At 49.0% G+C, this 11,426-nt stretch overlaps 1 pseudogene; it reads right to left on the bottom strand.

Annotated features, from left to right (window-relative positions):
- Positions 1–2,200: 2,200 nt before the first annotated feature.
- LOC123191734 (septin and tuftelin-interacting protein 1 homolog 1-like) lies at positions 2,201–3,305 on the bottom strand (annotated as a pseudogene).
- Positions 3,306–11,426: the final 8,121 nt, after the last annotated feature.

The following is an 11,426-nucleotide window of genomic DNA, read 5'->3' as shown; positions in this document are numbered from 1 at the left end:
TCTATGAACTTCATTTTGGCGCACATGATTCTATCCTTTCTTGTGTGCTTTTGACAAATGAATTCTGAAGACTTTGTGATGCATGTAATGGACTGTGGACATGCTGTTGTTGTTACTGAACTAAAGTGTCGAACTTCTGATGTTATGCTTAATGCAGTCTTGAATTTATGTTTCTATTTATCTGTTGAACTGCTGTAGATCTCTTCCGTACTAGTTATGTTCGAATTTGTATTGAGAATCCTCTGTTTTCTACTGAAAATACGATGTTTTCTGAGAAAAATGTGCACATGTGTTAGTATAGATGTGTGATATACATGCACAAGTATTGTAGCCGCGAAATGGCTTAGCGGCCGCTATAGCCGGCGATAGCGGCCGTAGCGTTGGCGTGGAGCCAGCCGCTAAATGGCTTAGCCCGCGATCTGAAACTTTGGGCGAAGCCCTGTTCCGGTAGCATCATCATCATCGTCATCACGCCGTCGTGCTGACGAAACTCTTCCTCGACACTCTGCTGGATCATGAGTTCGTGGGACGTCACCGAGCCGAACGTGTGCAGATCGCGGAGGTGCAGTACTTTCGGTACTAAGATCGGTCGATCGTGAAGACGTACGACTACATCAACAGCGTTGTCATAACGCTTCCGCTTACGGTCTACGAGGGTACGTAGACAATACTCTCTCCTCTCATTGCTATGCATCACTATGATCTTGCGTGTGCGTAGGATTTTTTTTTACAATTATTGCGTTCCCCAACAAAACCTAGGCGAAGGCGCGCCGTCGGGAGCGGCGCAGCACATGAATGGCGACTTTCACTAATACCTAGGTAGCGCTGGCCTGGGTGCTCGCGAACCCTGCACTCATGGAGGCTTGGGCCATCGACCGGTCCAAGACCACCGTCGAGTCGGATTCCCCTCCGTCGGCCCCGGTTCATCACCTAGCTCCTCCAAGTGGGGTCGGCAGAGTCCGAGCGTGCCCTCTTCATCCGGGCCGTCGAAGGCAAGTATCATGAGGCGGTGGAGCATCTGCATTGCGAAAGAACTGTGGTGGCCGGGCAGGGATGCCACAACGCCAGGCGTGCCTCCCGCCACTAGAGCGACAACGGTGGCCTCAGTGGCCATGCCTATGAGGTCACTGCCCGATACATGGCCTAGTTTTCGTTTAAATTTAGGTTCAACTAGATAAATATCATCCGTCTGCATGTAATATACAGAACTTGCTTCAATTTCATTTGTTTAGCTTAAATTTCGTCCATCTTTGCGTTTGATCCGTTTGAAATGGGCCAGACATTTAGTGATCACGGTTGGATGATCTCCGCCCCATCGGATGTCCACGCGTCCGAATGTGTCGGCAACATTTGATGATGTCCGTTTGGTAATCGCGTCTGAATGTGTCGGCAACATTTCAGATTAATCATTAATAAAAGATTGAATGTAAGTATGCCCTTCCCAAGTGTTACCTTCTGAAACTGATGTAACTCACTAGCATATCCGTGAATTTTTGGATCAGCTCAATGACCATGGGTGAGCAGAAAAAGGATGTTGCGTACCGATGTTTGTGTCAGACGAGGTTATTGATGTGATTGCCACATGAGTTGCATATATCTTTATGATGACTTATTTTCCATGATCTGATTGATGTGCTGCAAATGCAGCTCGGCTGTTTCACAAATATTATATCAGCTGATCCTCACTCCAGTGTGAACGTTCGATCATTTGTTTCCTGTCTATTTCTTATCTTAATGCCTGTTAGTAAGAGCAATTTTACGGTACCCTATACCCAGAAAAGAAGATTGTTCAAGTGTTCTCAACATTATGGAACCAGTTGTCTGGATAATACATTTTCTCGTTACATTTTTCCAAGTATATCTTATTTTGCGCAGGGTGATGACAGGGTTTCTGTCATTATCACCCCGACACAATACAACACACCAAGATACACAACTGTTTTTGATTATGTCTCTTGCAAATTAAACAAACAAGTTATTCCAATTAATTCCTTGGGACTCCAGTGAGAATATATATGCCTTGCGGCTTCAAGAAAAGGAACATTTCTTAATCTCTACTGTCTCTGATGAAATAACATCAAACAGGTGCTCCTACTTGAGATAAGATATGTTCCATAATATTATTATTTTTTGGAATATACAAGTGACTACATCTTTACAACAGAAATTGCCATACAAGACAAATTGCAGTAGATGCAGACTACAAATTACTAAAAAGACTGTCGAGGTCTTGCATTGCAGGATCGACCATATCAAGGCCAGCTTCAAGATGCGCGAGCACACTTTCGTCGGCGAGCAGCTCAGGTGTGAAGAGCGTCTTCCAGCCGGTGCACCATGCGGTGGCCTCCCCCAACGAGGGCTTCGCGGCTTGCAGCCAGTGTTGTAGCGCGCCTTCCCATTTGTCAAAGAACTGCTCTGCTTCTAGGATCGACACCACGTCTTGAGCGCGCAAGAGAGGCGCCCACAACATCACGGTCCGGAATGAAGGGTCGGTTTGCTTGGGCGGCGTGATCCTCATCTCCCGTACTAACCGTGTTAGCATTGGCAGGATGTGACGCTTGCTGAAGGTGTCCCATTGCACCGGGCTAAGGTATTCCTTCCATGGCGAGACGACTTCGTAGTCACCGTTCCTGATCTTGCTCTCCACGGGTACCGTAGAGGCTCTCGGGTAAGTGGCCGATGAGGGGAATGAACGGGCGTAGCCAGTCGTGACAGTCCGGATCCCATGACGACTTCCACTCTCGCACGTCGACGGCCATCCTCGGCGTGACCACCTGCTCGATTATGTAGCGTGCGGTGGAAGAAGGCAGCCTGGCTTTCCACGTCCCCAGCACGCGCTTCCCATGGAGCCCGTTCTTGGACTCGGCCATGGCCTTGAGCGCATCCGTCGTCTCCACGCTGTCGTCCCCTTGAAGCCTCATGTCATGCAGGAGTGCGAGGATCGTCTCGCAGCACTCCGTTTCGAGCCGCATAGCCCGTGCAATACCCTCCCACTCACGGCACTCCTCCTCCACGGGCGGCTCCGGCGGCACGTGGAGACCATTGTCGTATGGTTTCTCACGGTAGCCGAGGCCGGCCTTTGGACGCCGCCGCACCCGCACGGCGGCTTGTATAGGCACGACGATCCCTTGCCCCTGCGCGCCGAGACCTGAGCCTTCCCTGTAGTTCCATCGCCGCATCATGTTCTTCACCGCCCGGCTGGGGAGGAACACGAAGCTGCTGGACATATCGGATGGGTTGGGCGGCTTGTTCTCGCCGGAGTCGTTCCCGTCGAGCAGCGTAGAGACGTCGATGCTTATCGCCATGCAGCCTCGCGAGAAAGGGGACAGACGAAAATCGTGGTGTATGCGCGTCAACCCATATATAATAGTCCTGGGAGGCTGGGACTCGTGTTCGAGCCGAACTTTTTCCCTTTTTGATAGGCCTTCTTTTTTGTTTTGTTTCTTGTATAAAAAGGTTCGAGCCGAATTCGGCTATTCTTATGGAGAAGACCGACGAAAAAGCGTTGCAGAGGCCGGTCTGCAGGCAGCGCGAAATCCACCCCGCTGAACCAGCATTGGGATGTGTGTTGTCGGGGGTATGCCATTTCCACCACTCCGTGTATCACCCTATTCAATTATAGGCCCTTAGTTGGAGGAACAGGCACCGAACCTGGGTGTGCCTACCTGACCGAGCGCACCGGTACATGTTGTCACATCGTTAGTTTCACATAGGGCTGTGCACACATGGGAGTACTAGTTCACACCACCCGCATCGTAACAAGAGCCCACGTCAATAATGCTCGCACGCGCTCACAAGTGCTGCCGCCAGTCGCCGAACTGCCCGCACACCAACACGCCTCATGCGTTCCATGGCAGCAGCTATTTTTTTCTTTCGCTTTCATTTCATTATTCTTCCATTTTCTATTTTTTTCTTGAATTATATTAAAAAATACCAGTCAAAATACAACAATTTTTAGCTGACTAATTTTTCGAAATATTCTGATAGACCATTATTTTTTTGCAGAAAAAACTTTTAATCTATTCATCTTCAATCTTGATAGTACAACAAACTCTAGAAATAATAAAAATTACAACCAGATCCGTAGACCACCTAACGATGACTACAAACACTGAAGCGAGCCGAAGGTGCGTCGCTGTCATCGCCCCTCCCTCACTGAAGTCGGGCAAACCTTGTTGTAGTAAACAGTCGGGAAGTCGTCGTGCTAAGGTCCCATAGAACCAACGCCAACAGAACAACAACCGCCGCGGACGAAGAATGTAGATCAAAAGGATCCAACTTGAAGACACACGAACAAAGACGAACGACGAACAGATTCAAGCAAATCCAGCAAAGACAGATCCGTCGGAGACACACCTCCACACGCCCACCGATGATGCTACACGCATCACCGGAAAGGGGACTAGACGGGGAGACCTTTATTTCATCTTCAGGGAGCCGTCGCCGTCTCTCCTTCCTGAGTAGGACACAAACCCTAAGAAAGCTCAGAAAAATATATGAAAACGGAGCCCTCCCACCGGCAAGGGCCGAGATCCACTCCGCTCTTATGCTTTTTGTTGCTACATTCTAAAAAAATGATAATCACGGGCAGGCCCGAAGCATGATCGTTAAAAATTGTCTTATCAACCCGCACCTGTCCGGCTAAAAACGTGATTTGCGTTCCTCTTGTCTTAGGAATTATGTTCCCATAGACTTTTCTTACTGGTCACGTGCCAAAATATGGGGAGCCAATCCATCAGGAAAAATATATTCCTATGGGCTTTTCTTGATTGGTTCCTAGTCCATTCAAAGACTTATGTTGCTCCATTCTAAATGTGAGTTGTTTATGCCAGGTCTATGGACATATCCTTCTTCATTGTAATCTGTGGTGGTCCTTGGCCAGACACATGTCGAACGACAAAGGGGCACTCAACTTACGACCACATAAAAGGCACAGTTTTAGATAGTTTTCCAATACCAGATTAAATAAAAATCAAACAAAAAACGCTAGGCGAAAAACAGTTGGGCACATCAATTCCATCACTCTATCAGAACAAAATATGTTCCGACAGACTTTTCTTGCTCGATTCCAGGTCCACTATATGCTTTATCCCACAATCTTAACAACCCACATTCAGTTATTGGCCCGAAGTAAGGTGGTAAAAAATGTGACATGTTGCTTTCGGGTCACGCGGCGTTCTTTTTCCATTGTAATCAAACGTGGTTCTCATTGTACACGTGCCAACAAGTCGAGGGGCACTCAAGTTACAAACAAATAAGAGGTACATTTTACAGTTCTCCAATATCACAGCAACGGAAATTATGCCATTTCGTAAGGCGAAAAATAGTCAGGCGCCTTAATTCTATCACTACCGTTATGCCAAAATGGGTATCAACCATTCTAGGACAGAACATAATTTTCCTTAGAAGCACGAGGTAGAAAATGTGCATTTGTTGGGTATTTCCCGAATTAAGCCTACATGGTCATTACCGGCCACGTGCCAAAAGAGGGGTACTAACAATATTTGCATAGCCTTTTTGTTGCTCCATTTAAAAAAAACACAGTCACGGTCCGGACCGAAGCATGATGGTTAAGAATTACATCATCGATCATCAACTGCCCGTGTGAAAACGTGGTTTGCATTTTCTCTTGCAACGGGAATTGTGTTTTGATCGACTTTTCTTGCTGGTCACATGCCAAAATAGGGGGGCCAATCTGTTGAAACAAAAAAAGCTCTGATAAACTTTTCTTGATTTGTTCCTAGTCTGCTCATTGACTTTCTGTTGCTCCATTCTAAATGTGATTTTTTTATGTCGTGTCCAATGGCATATCCTATTTCATCGTAATCCGCCGTGGTCTTTGGCCGGACACGTGCCGAAAGGCGGAGGGGCACTCAACTTACGACCATATGAGAGGCACATGTTCAGATAGTTTTCGAATATCAGAGAAAATGATAACCAAAAAAATAAATGTTAGGCAAAAAATAGCCGGAGACATTAATTCTGTAACCACCGTTATGCCAAAATCGCTAACTGCCATTCTAGCATAAAACGTATTTTTATTTAAATAACTACGTCGCGTGGTCACGTGCTAAAAGAGGGGAGGGCTCACACTCTATTCGAACAAATAGGTTCCGATATATACTTTTGCTCAATTCCGAGTCTGATTAAAGAGGGGGCCCGAAGTAAGGTCACCGGGCGTTCTTTTTTTGCATTGTAATCAGACACTGGTACATGCTTGACACATGCCAAAAGACCGAGTAGCACCCAAGTTACAAACAAATACGTAAAAGGTACATTTTTATACTCCCTCTGTTTTAAAATATAGTGTGTCCTTGGTTTCCATGCTTCAATTTTGACCATAAATTTAACTAACGAGGTCGACTGTGACGGAAGCAAAAATTATACCAGTAAATTCGTATTCAAAAGAAGTTTTCAATTACATACTTTTTGCTCCCGCCGCAGTCGATCTCGTTGGTTAAATTTATAGTCAAAATTGATCTTTGAAAAACGCGGACGCACTATATTTTGAAACGGATGGAATACAATTTTCCAATGTCAAAGCGTAGATAGATGCACCTGGATTGGGGGTGTGGCGGAATCGCCATGGACACTGTGCGTTGAGCTTTATGTGAAGTGAAGAAGGGAGGGGAACGAACAGAAGGAAAACTGGATCCACATAGGGCTACGCTTGGGGCAGAGCAGGAGTTATTGTAGCTGCAAACTACGCAGGTGGGACAGGCCTAGCCTGTGCTATTTCGAAACCAGGCCATGGCCCGAGACATGGACCAGCCGGACAGCAGCAGCCCATTATTTATATCTGGACGATCGGTCCTGACAATGGGCAAACACCATACATTTACACTATTCTCGTAGCTGTATATTGGTCCGTATAAGGTGAAAAAGTAAGGCTGCAGGTGGGAGTGGATTTAAGTAGGACTAAGGGCATCTCCAACAGTTGTATGATCATTGTTGGTAAAGTTGCCACCTAGACTATTTTGATGACATAGCACATAATAAAAGAAGAGAGAGAACGAAACCGTATGGATCTGAAGCAACGCTCCATGCACAAGCTCTGAGGCAAGGCTGTTCATTTCTTCAACATTTAGTGGACCCATCTAGTTATTTAACATACGCTTAACATACGTCTCATTGAAGAGCTTGTATGATGTGCTGTTGGCTGCTGACGTGGACATTTATACCAACGATTGTACATACAAACTGTTGTAGATGCTCTAACTATCTCATCCCACTTAAATCGTTTTAATGGGATCCCATTTGACAGAAAAAAAATTAATCGGGCTATCCCACTTAATCCGTTGGGAGCCCACCAACCCGATAAGTTTTCGTGCAATGCGAAGTATTCAACTAACAAAAAACTGAAACAAAGCATGCATGCAATTTATACTTCCAACTCCAGCACTCTTGCGATGCTTGTCAGGCTGCAAGTGGGATTGTAGATGGGAGTCCCACCTTGAGCCCACTTAACCCCAATACGTTTAGTGGGAATAACCGGACATCCCGTCACAAGATACAAAAATTATATGGACACAAATGGGATCCCACTTAGCAAATGCACGTACACACTAGTTTAGCACCCATATGTTAGTCATACTCTCACACCCTGGCTAGCCTTCGTCCTCGATGTAGCCTACAGCCAACGATATTATGTCTCCTCCCGCATGTTCCCATCTACTCATCCGCGACGCACTACAACGACAGGTTGTACCCGGCGCTCTGACTTTTCATCCTAGCCGACGTCCCAGACCTCCACAAATACCGTTCAAGAACGTCGTTTGCGCAGCCATCACGCACCCAGTCCGTGGTGACCACCATGTCCGCCGACAGCTCCGCCTACCTCCATGGGAGATCCCTCAACATGCCCAACCATGTTGCCGTCTCAGACTGCATGGGTCTCCTCGTGGCCACCATGGAGGCATGGACTACCTCGTGGCCAATACCGTAGACATGCCACCATGGAGACCCATGCCTCCATGGTGGCCACGAGGAGACCCGTGCAGTCTGAGACGGCAACATGGTTGGGCATGCTGAGGGATCTCCCGTGGAGGTAGGCGGAGCTGTCGGCGGACATGGTGGTCACCACGGACTGGGTGCGTGATGGCTGCGCAAACGACGTTCTTGAACGGTACTTGTGGAGGTCTGGGACGTCGGCTAGGATGAAAAGTCAGAGCGCCAGGTACAACCTGTCGCCGTAGTGCGTCGCGGATGAGTAGATGGGAGCATGCGGGAGGAGACATAATATCGTTGGCTGTAGGCTACAGCGAGGACGAGGGCTAGCCAGAGTGTGAGAGTATGAGTAACATATGGGTGCTAAACTAGTGTGTACGTGCATTTGCTAAGTGGGATCCCACTTGTGTCCATATAATTTTTGTATCTTGTGACGGGATGTCCGGTTATTCCCATTAAACGTATTGGGGTTAAGTGTTTTTTTTTTGAATGTTGGCAGTAGGACTGCCAAATTCATTGATCAGAAGAGGAGTAACAAGAACACCTTCAAAGGAGGAAAGCACCGCAAAAGAGCTAGTGCAGAAAGAAAAAAAAGAAAACAGAAACCCGCCGGCACCAACACAAACCCAAGATCCGCCAGCAACCATGCACACCATCGTAATCCATCGTCGAGGCCTCCAAGATGACGCCTCCAAGAAGGAAGTGGTATCGAGAACACCGCCGTCATCCGATCTAGCTCCGCCAGATCTTAGGTTTTCACCCGGAGACCTCAGCCATGAGGCAGGAAGAGCAATGAGCTCCACGGCGGCACTTCCAAGGAAGAAGACGACATCCATAGATGCCGTTACCGTCGGCACCGACGAAGTCGATGCAGGATTTTCATCCGGAGCTAAGCCTTCCGCCAATCATCCAGGATCCGAGACCAAATCAGCACCACCGGGCAGAACAAGGCCAAGCACACACTACCAGACAACGGGATAGTCGCCGCCGCACGCAGAACCTAGGCAAGCACACGTCAACCTGGCCGGTCCGCACCGCCGCTCGCAGGACCTGGGCGAACCCAATCGACTCCGGCCGTCCTTCAGCTCCGTGCGCAGACCTGGGCGAGACTTCGCACCGCAGCGCACCAGGAGAGACTGAAGTAGAACCATCGCTGACCGGCCCGCACCGCAGCGCGCCGAAACAGAGCAAAAACCAGGCCAAAACTTAACGTGCTCGCACCGCCGCGCGCAAGGACCGGACCTCCGTGCTGGATCTGGTCTGCCCGAGCTTCCTCAAGCACCAACATGCTGGACGGCACCCCTGCTCCAGGAGTTGGGCGTGCACACGCTTGCAAGGGGAAACCACCAGCATCCACCGGCACCACCGCTCCCGCCTCTCCAATCCAGGCGCCACCGGCCATCGAGATCTGGGCGCAGGACCGCCCAAAATCAGATCGGGCTTGGAGCCCCTCACCGCCGTGTCGCCCCAAACTCCGCCTGGCCCGCGCCGCCGTCGCAGCGGGCCACCCACCGCGCGCCGTCCAGGGCCACCGCGTCGCCCAGGGCCGTCGCTAGCGCGCGAGCCCCCGCGCCACCTTGGCCCCGTCCCGCGCCATCCAAGGCAGCAGCCGCGCCCGCGCCGTCCGGCAGCCGCCGCGCCAAGCTCTTGGACGAAGAACAGGAAAGGGCCCCGCCACCACCTTCACAGGAGCCGACACGGACTTCGCCGGCCGCTCCTCCGGCAGCGGCGAGCCGAGGGAAGGGAGGAAAGGGAGGAGCGGCGCCTCGATCTAGGGTTTCCCCCGTGTCGCCAGGGAAGGCGACGCGGGGGACGGGTTGTACTCCAAGCCCGATCTGATTTTGGGCAGCAGCCGCGCCCGCGCCGTCCGGCAGCCGCCGCGCCAAGCTCGTGGACGAAGAACAGGAAAGGGCCCCGCCGCCACCTTCACAGGAGCCGGCACGGACTTCGCCGGCCGCTCCTCCGGCAGCGGCGAGCTGAGGGAAGGGAGGAAAGGGAGGAGCGGCGCCTCGATCTAGGGTTTCCCTCGTGTTTGCCTGATTGGGGTTAAGTGTGCTCAAGGTGGGACTCCCATGTGCAATCCCACTTGCAGCCTGATGAAAAAGCCTGACAGGAGTGAATCATGATGCACATTCCCACGAGGAGGATACCGAGCTGCCTGACGCTCGGCCTCTGCAACGCCACTCTCAGAAGACCGATCTATATTCGAGGACGAGGAGGCTTCCCGTCGTGGGAAAACCAGCTTCTTTTGAACATCATTACGGACACAAACGCTTATATACACGCACATACACTCATTCCTACGAATGCACATACACCCTATCCCTACGAGTATCTCCGAAAGACTGAGTCGGCATATCATTTTGAAATTTACGAAGTCACCGTAGGCACCTTGTTGTTGATGGGAATGCCTCCTCCCACTGAACGAGCATCGCCCGAAATCCTGAAATAAAACCAGCTTCTTCTCTTTTCCTTTTTGCAAAGGAGTTAGAATCACCCATAACATGCGAATCAATCTATATTTGGATGGCCAGAGAGAGAGTGGTATCTTCAGCCCACCAGGGTTTAAGTCCTGTTGGTCGCATTATTTTTGGATTTATTTCAGGATTTCTGGCGATGCGTTTTCAGTGGGAGGAGACGTTCCTGTCGATGACGAGGGGTCTACGGTGACTTCGAAAATCTCAAGATGATATGTCAGCCCAGTCTTTCGAAGGTGCTTATAGGGGTAGGGTATACGTGTGTGCGTTCATAGGATGAGTGTATGCGCGTATGTATGAGCGCTTGCATCTGTACGGTGTTTAGGAAAAAAAAATCACCCATAACATATACAATAACTGTACTACTCATTAAACTACAAAAACGTCGTATATTTACTTACAAAGTATATTTTTAGAGGACGTGTGTTGGTCTTGGTTCATGTAAATCTCAAAAGTATATACCAGCTATAAAAAACATCTAAAAGAAACATCTATTCCTAGCATCCGACCATCTAATTAAATGCCTCACGTTGCTGAAATCAACTGAGGTTTTTTTGTAAAAAAAAGGAGAGAAAAGAAATCAAGTAATGTTGCACACCATGATCATGACAAAATTGGAAATGCAACCAATAGCGCTTAATTTAGATATAACTACTACATAACAACTTAAAAAAACTACGTACTACATAACGATTCATCGTGAGGGACATTCTCAGACGGACTAGCTATACCTTGAAAACTGTCAGAAATGTGCTGCAGGGAAAAGTGACATGTGTTTTACCTCTCGACTTACCTTCAATAATTTTAGGTTCTTGATTAAATGGGATTTCAGAATCATTACAATGCTTTACTAGCAACAAGGCGAAACAAACCACGAACCGACATAGGGGGGGGGGGGGCGTGATCTTCCACAACCTACCGCCAGCCTGCGTGCACCACATGAACCGGGTACGGTCTACACTAATCATGGCTCCGGTTCATGTGGACCACTGAATGGTCCGT

The sequence above is a fragment of the Triticum aestivum genome, chromosome 2A (genome assembly GCF_018294505.1).
Source record: "Triticum aestivum cultivar Chinese Spring chromosome 2A, IWGSC CS RefSeq v2.1, whole genome shotgun sequence".
Taxonomy (NCBI): Eukaryota; Viridiplantae; Streptophyta; class Magnoliopsida; order Poales; family Poaceae; genus Triticum; species Triticum aestivum.
This window is presented reverse-complemented; position numbering and strand designations above follow the sequence as displayed.